Below are 6,589 nucleotides of genomic sequence, written 5' to 3' on the forward strand. Positions count from 1 at the left end.
TTGAATCTCAAGTAGAACAACGCAGTGTTGACTAAACTTCGTGAATCTATGAGCACTGATGTGCACCATTGCACACTTGAACCTGCCAAAATTGCATGTCATCAATGAGACACATTTTAAATTTGTGCATGTTCATGATTAATTAAAACCCAATTTTTAAAAGCTTGTTCAATGGTTTTGTCCCACCAGCCGCCCCGACATTACATTCCTGTGGTTCCTTAGCCCGCTAAAGGCAATCCACCATCTCATCTGCAAACAGTACAAGTGGCTGGTCATCAAAATTGTGTTGGCGCTGATGTTTCTTGCCATTCTGGCCCTGTTCCTCTACAGTATGCCTGGCTATATGGCCAAGAAACTCCTGGGGGTCTGAGAGATTCAATCAGGGCTTAATCTCTTCTGCAATAAGTTTGAAATGCATGAATTGAACATGATTTGTATGTCTGCGTTTGGCGAAATAAAGACATCAGTTGACAGTGAACCTAAAATCCAGTCTTGTTTGTTATTGGCACATATTTTGTGTTAATTGTTTTAAGTTGATTTTTGATTTAATTTTAACCATAACTCACTTTAGCCTTCTTTCACAGCAAGGGCTCTTAAGTTGGAGCACGGTTTTTCAAAAGGTTAGGTTTTGTAACAAAGCAAACCAGTTTGTGATGACAAATGGAACAAAATAAATAGGTTAAAGTAAAATGACAAATTCCTGTAGTGTTTTTCTGTCTGCAAGTCCATCGATATCCATACTGTAAACTCACCCGATACCACGAGGGAATTTTGCCACTTGGGGAAACAATAGGATAAAAGTTATCTTTTCATTTCTTGAATGCATAGCAGTTATATTACATTTAAGTGATAGTTTGGTTTGCATAGATTAAAGCTTAAAGGTGCGGTAAGTGATTTCTGGTAGCCAATGTTGATATTTCAAATCACCAAAACAAGCACACCCCTACCACAGAAGGGTCTCGCCCCTATTTTGATAGCTCCACCCCACATATGTACGCAACCCAGGCAATGATTAGTTCTGTGAAACAAAGCAAAACCAATGTTACACCGTGTCTACACCGGACGCGAGTGGTGCGACACGCCAAAATACCATAGAACTCATTATAATCAGTGATGCTGTCTACACTATATGCGGCGCGACACGACAAATCCCCGACAGAAAACTGCTGCTGCGTTCTATTCATGACTTATTGACACAAATTTCAAATGATTTTCAGCGGTCGCTTTGTCGCGTCCAGTGTAGACAGACTTTAGCTGTTGCGGCGCAGACACGGTGTTACTCACCTATGGAGAAGAAACAAAGCAACCTCGGCGTCCGATCGCAGGCCTTCCGCTCCTTGAGTTCTCTCCAGCGCTGGAAAGCTGATCCGATATTTACACGGGTCCTACTTCTTGCCTTAAGCCTTCTTTTGTTCCGCAGTTGTTTTCCTCTTTTGTTTGTTATCCACCATCTCTATCTTCCTGTTGCACGGCTCGGCTAATGTTCGTCCTGTGCTGTGCACTGAGCGCTCTCTCCTCTGCATCATGAGTAGACACGCCCCTTACTGCTGATTGGCTACAAGTTTGTTTTGGTACTCGGCCGACTCAGTTTTCTAAAGCGTTTTTTTTTAAATACATACCCCACCTTTAATCTAGCTCAGGACTGTTTTAATTATTATAATGCTACAAGGTGTTTTAATAGAGTGAACGTTGTGAATAAAATAATTTATCCAAAAATAAAATGTCTTATCGCTTACCTTTATTTTGTTCCGTACCCATATGTCCAACAACAGGAGATCAGGCACACTGATGCATCAGTCAGCTACTTCTTCATTCAGTTAAATGGTGAATGAGAATGTCTTTTTTCATCTCATTTTGTGTGCCAAATTTATTTGTATTGTGCAATAGTAATATAATTGACATCTTCAAAAGCTGAAGTGGTTACCTCGTTTTATTTCTTAGTTAGAATGTGTGACTTAATATTTTAACTAACAGTAAAAGCGGGATAATAGAACAAAAACTACTGATCTGTGAAATAATCGGCGATTAATCAATTATCAAAACAATCGTTTGTTGCAGCCACATTGTGGCCAGTTCTCACTCATTTTTTACAGTCTCATGTAGGTACTTTATCACTTAACGAAATTGTTATTTGCTGAAATTTGTTGTTGATTTCTACAATTTACTTTTCATGCCTTGGTTTGCACTTGCCCTAAAGACATCAAATTTTCACCCATTTTTTTTTGTATCAGCGTAGAATAGCCCCGTTTGTACAAACTTGTACAAGCCTCGTTTCACACAGACTTGTGGGCAAGTTTCACTCGACACAAAATCCCACACCACTTACGTATACAAAAAGAAACCAGCAGCACATAAAACGCCTTCATTTGCATCTTTCCAGACGACAAGATTACGACAGTGAACAGGTTTTAAGATAGAATTCAAAACCTTTATTACAAAAATAAGTTACACTCACCTCATTTTACAGTATAAAACAATTTATTTGCTGGAATGCAAAAACGTTGTTGGCCACCAACAATAGTTTAAAACTGCTCACACATCTTTTCAAAAGGTTGCAATGTTACAGCTTTATCGAGAGGGAGTTAACTGTGTACAAAACCGGCTGAATGGTTCGGTCACCTGCTTGCTATATATGGAATATAAACTGAAGCTGCAGTATCCCTTTTTCCAGAAAAACCAGTTCATCTCTCGCCTGCAAACGATCGCTCGCTCGCCTAAAGTCATGATTGATTATAAAACCTACATAATTCATTGCTCTTCGACTGGTGCTCGCCATCCAGCATCGGCAGAAAAAAGGACACTGCAGGGCTTAGAAAATGCAGCGGATGCATTTGTGATGTTTAAGCCAATACAAAAGTAACATTTTATTCCAAACTATCATACACCCAGTAACTACATAATCTGAAGAAGCAAGGCAGCTAATTCAGTTGAAAGGAGGATAAAAGCAGGGCTTGTTCCAGCTCATCACATGAGCTTCATTTGCATGCCCAGTTTTACTGTTTGCAATGTCAGAGCAGCAGCGGATTGACTACATTACATTAAGAATATCTGCTGCCCTTGTGCATATTTCATAAGAAACAAGCCCTGCTCCTATGCTTCGACGCGTCCCTATTTACAGTACAGGCAGGGTAGTTGAATCCTCTTTACTGAGGTAGTTAACCGACCCTTAAAAAGACAAGTTCTGAAAAGAACCACGTTCCTGGAATGCCTGACTTGTTCACGCGAGGCGGTTACACCAAAAACCCGCAGAAGTTCTCAATCCGAATCCAAGCGCTTTAGGTTAACATGGACATTCCCACAACAACATTGTAGTTAGCACAAAAATATACATCAGCATCAAGCTCCTCCGAGCCACTTCAAACGCAGGAGTAAAAAAAGAAAAAGAACAAAAGTGCAAAACACATCTGACGTATGGGGATGCTTGAGAGTCTGAACTTCAGTTCCAGAATGTGGCGAGTTTAGACTATATAACCGGGGGGTAGTAGTAGTGAGTTGGCTTATTTAGACGGGCTCCGAATGGGAAAAACTGTGTCCGGGGTTTCGATTTGAGAAATCTTATGGTTTGTCGGGGATGGCAGTATAGGAGATTTGCTTCAATACAGGCTGGAAAATCATTGGACATTTGAGTTTGCTTTAACCTTATGAACACTGGTAGCATCCGGTGTAACCCCATACAACAAGTCAGTCTTCATACTACCTGGTCAGGACCAGCCTCGACCCCCTTTCCCTGGTAAAACAAAAAACACGCATGCTTTATTCACACAAACACAAGCGGCGGTACAGTATCAGGTTCATGCAAGACCTTCACAACAAAAGCGCAGGAGATGATGAAAATCCAGTTATCCGAGTCATCACAACATGAGAACGTTTTCAAAGAAACAGTTGGTGACATTAATGCGTGTGCTAAAGCATGAGCATGGCCAGTCGCAGGACTGATTTTGCTGAAGTGCACCTGTTACCTTCACCTTTAAATCATTAGGCTATATTTAAAACAGACAGGTTTTGAGATGCATTACGGCGAAGGCTGGGAGACGGAATATTTACAAAACAAATGATTTTGCCCATGAAGTTTCCTATAATGAGTCAATCTTTAGACTAGCTTTATGATTATGATGAGTGTTAATACAGGTGTTTTAAAAACCTCTATTTTGAACTTTACTAGCAAAAAAAGCATTAGAGTTCATAACTTTATTTCCGCGATTCATTTGAACTACTTTAAATTAGTAGATTTTAAATGCATAATACCTCAAAAGCGAAAGAAAATTTCAAACAATATTTGGACACAAATGTTTACTGAAATAAAACAGATTATTGGAGTCCGTTTTACAAGAAAATACTATTTTTACTCAGTTTCGCATTTGAAGATTCTAATCTGCTAAAATGGTTTTGATTAGGGAAAGGCACATCTAAGCAATTTCAGAGCAAATTCTAATCCTGCACCAAAACGTTTTTTTTTTGTTGTTTGTTTGACCAAACTGAAATTTAAGTTTTCATTTTGAAAATCTGAAAACCAAAAACAAAGTTAAATATCAACCACTAATCATTTAACAACCAACATTCAATAACTGACTTGTATAGAAACATTTAAATTGTACTTAAGACTGTTTAACAATATAACAATTTTTACTCTATTTTGTTGTTGAAACATTTAAACAGGGGCTGGAAACATTGTGCTAAAAACAGCATAGACTAAAATATGTCGGTTCATCAAAATGAAGGTTGATAAATTACAAATCTTCATTTTCAACGCTATTTAAAACAGACATGTTTACCTGTTGTAGTCTATCCATGTTCTGTGCATGAAACAGACACTGATGCAGTCAAAACGTAGAAGCGCTTATTAAACGTCACCATTTCGGTCAATGATTTCCACTCTCTAAAATGGTTTTAGCCAATACTGAAAATTAATTTCGGTGCACCACCAGCAAATACTCAAATATAAAAACCTGAAAAATACAGATGTTTAAGCTATATCGCACAGCTTGTGCTACAGTTGAGTACTTCGCGATGAAGACACTTTGCATATGCAGAAGTCAAAAATAAATCAGTGTACATAAGTGCCGTGTATTTCCAGGAATGAAAGAGCAGAAAATGCAAACCTTTGGTCCGTTTCGTCCACAAGGTGCCTTGCATGTGTAAGCAATATGAAAAGGAGGGGAAGGAAAAAACAAACGCCAAAACACGTATTTTGATCACTATGTCCTTTGTCAAATTTGACTTAAAATGAGTGCACATCTAGCCTAGAGCACTTCAAAACCTCCTGCCAACACTCCAGGATTGCTCCACCCACACATCACGTACCACTCGACATCTCTGCTGGAGGCCTGCTCTGGACCCTCGGCCACCTCGGCTGGGCCCCGGACCCCCGTGCTGAGAGTAACCGGCCCGTCCTCTGGGAGCGGTGGAGCCGCGGCCCCTGGACAGTGTGGGGCCCCGGGCTCCTCTGCTGCCTCTTCCTCTGACGTGAGCTTGAAAGTCATCGTAGCCGTAGTAGGGGTCGTCGTAACCGCCTCTGTAGTTGTGATAGTCATAGCCGTAGTAATCGTAATAATCTTCATAGCTGTAATAGTCGTGGGGATACGAATAACCTCTAGCGCCTCGTCCTCTTGCTCTCGTTGGGGGATGCATATGCGGCGGCCCGTAGTAATAATACTCATCATACCTGAAACACATGCACATGTTTACAATCCATATACAACCATTCAAGAGTCTGAGTGTGGTCACACCTCAAATCTGAAAAAGACTCTAGAAATGGGTGTGTAAAGCTGGAAAAGTGGGCATGTAAAGGGGAGACAACAGCAAATAAAAGACCTACAACACTTACACACTATATGCGAACCTAGACCACAAAACCAGTCATAAGGGATTTATATATCAAGCTGAATAAATAAGCTTTCCATTGATGTATGGTTTGTTAGGATAGGACAATATTTGGCCGAGATACAACTATTTGAAAATCTGGAATCTGAGGGTGCAAAAAAAAAAAATCTAAATATTGAGAAAATCATCTTTAAAGTTGTCCAGATTAAGTTCTTAGCAATGCATATTACTAATCAAAAATTAAGTTTTGATATATTTACGGTAGGAAATTTACAAAATATCTTCATGGAACATGATCTTTACTTAATATCCTAATGATTTTTGGCAGAAAAGAAAAATCAATAATTTTGACCCATACAATGTATTGTTGGCTATTGCTTCAAATATACCCCAGCGACTTAATATTGCTTTTGTGCTCCAGGGACACATATAGGAGTAATGATTATTAAAATGCGAGTTGAGAAAAACAGCTGGGGTCCCTTTGCTATATTTGATCAGTCAGGCTTTTATAGCTCATATAGTCTGATATAGTGAGCATATGGAGGAAAAACAGCTCAATTTTATTCAGAGATGCAAACTAAGCTAAATATGCAATTTGGTGCAGATGCTGATATTTACATGATGAACTTCTGATGCTTGTAATGTAAATCAATGAGATCTTTATATAACGGTATAGCACAGGGGTCGGCAACCTTTTGGGCATGAAGTGCTATTTTTAATATTTTTGGTTAACCACTAAGCCAATACCCCCCCCCCCCTTTTTTTTTAT

The 6,589-nt window shown here is 39.3% G+C and overlaps 1 pseudogene; it reads right to left on the minus strand.

The window, feature by feature from the left end:
- Positions 1-3,341: 3,341 nt before the first annotated feature.
- Positions 3,342-6,589, minus strand: part of LOC107702234 (heterogeneous nuclear ribonucleoprotein Q-like) — a 17,062-nt pseudogene continuing 13,814 nt past the window's right edge.

The sequence above is a fragment of the Sinocyclocheilus anshuiensis genome, unplaced genomic scaffold, assembly GCF_001515605.1.
Source record: "Sinocyclocheilus anshuiensis isolate Anshui unplaced genomic scaffold, SAMN03320099.WGS_v1.1 scaffold598, whole genome shotgun sequence".
NCBI lineage: Eukaryota > Metazoa > Chordata > Actinopteri > Cypriniformes > Cyprinidae > Sinocyclocheilus > Sinocyclocheilus anshuiensis.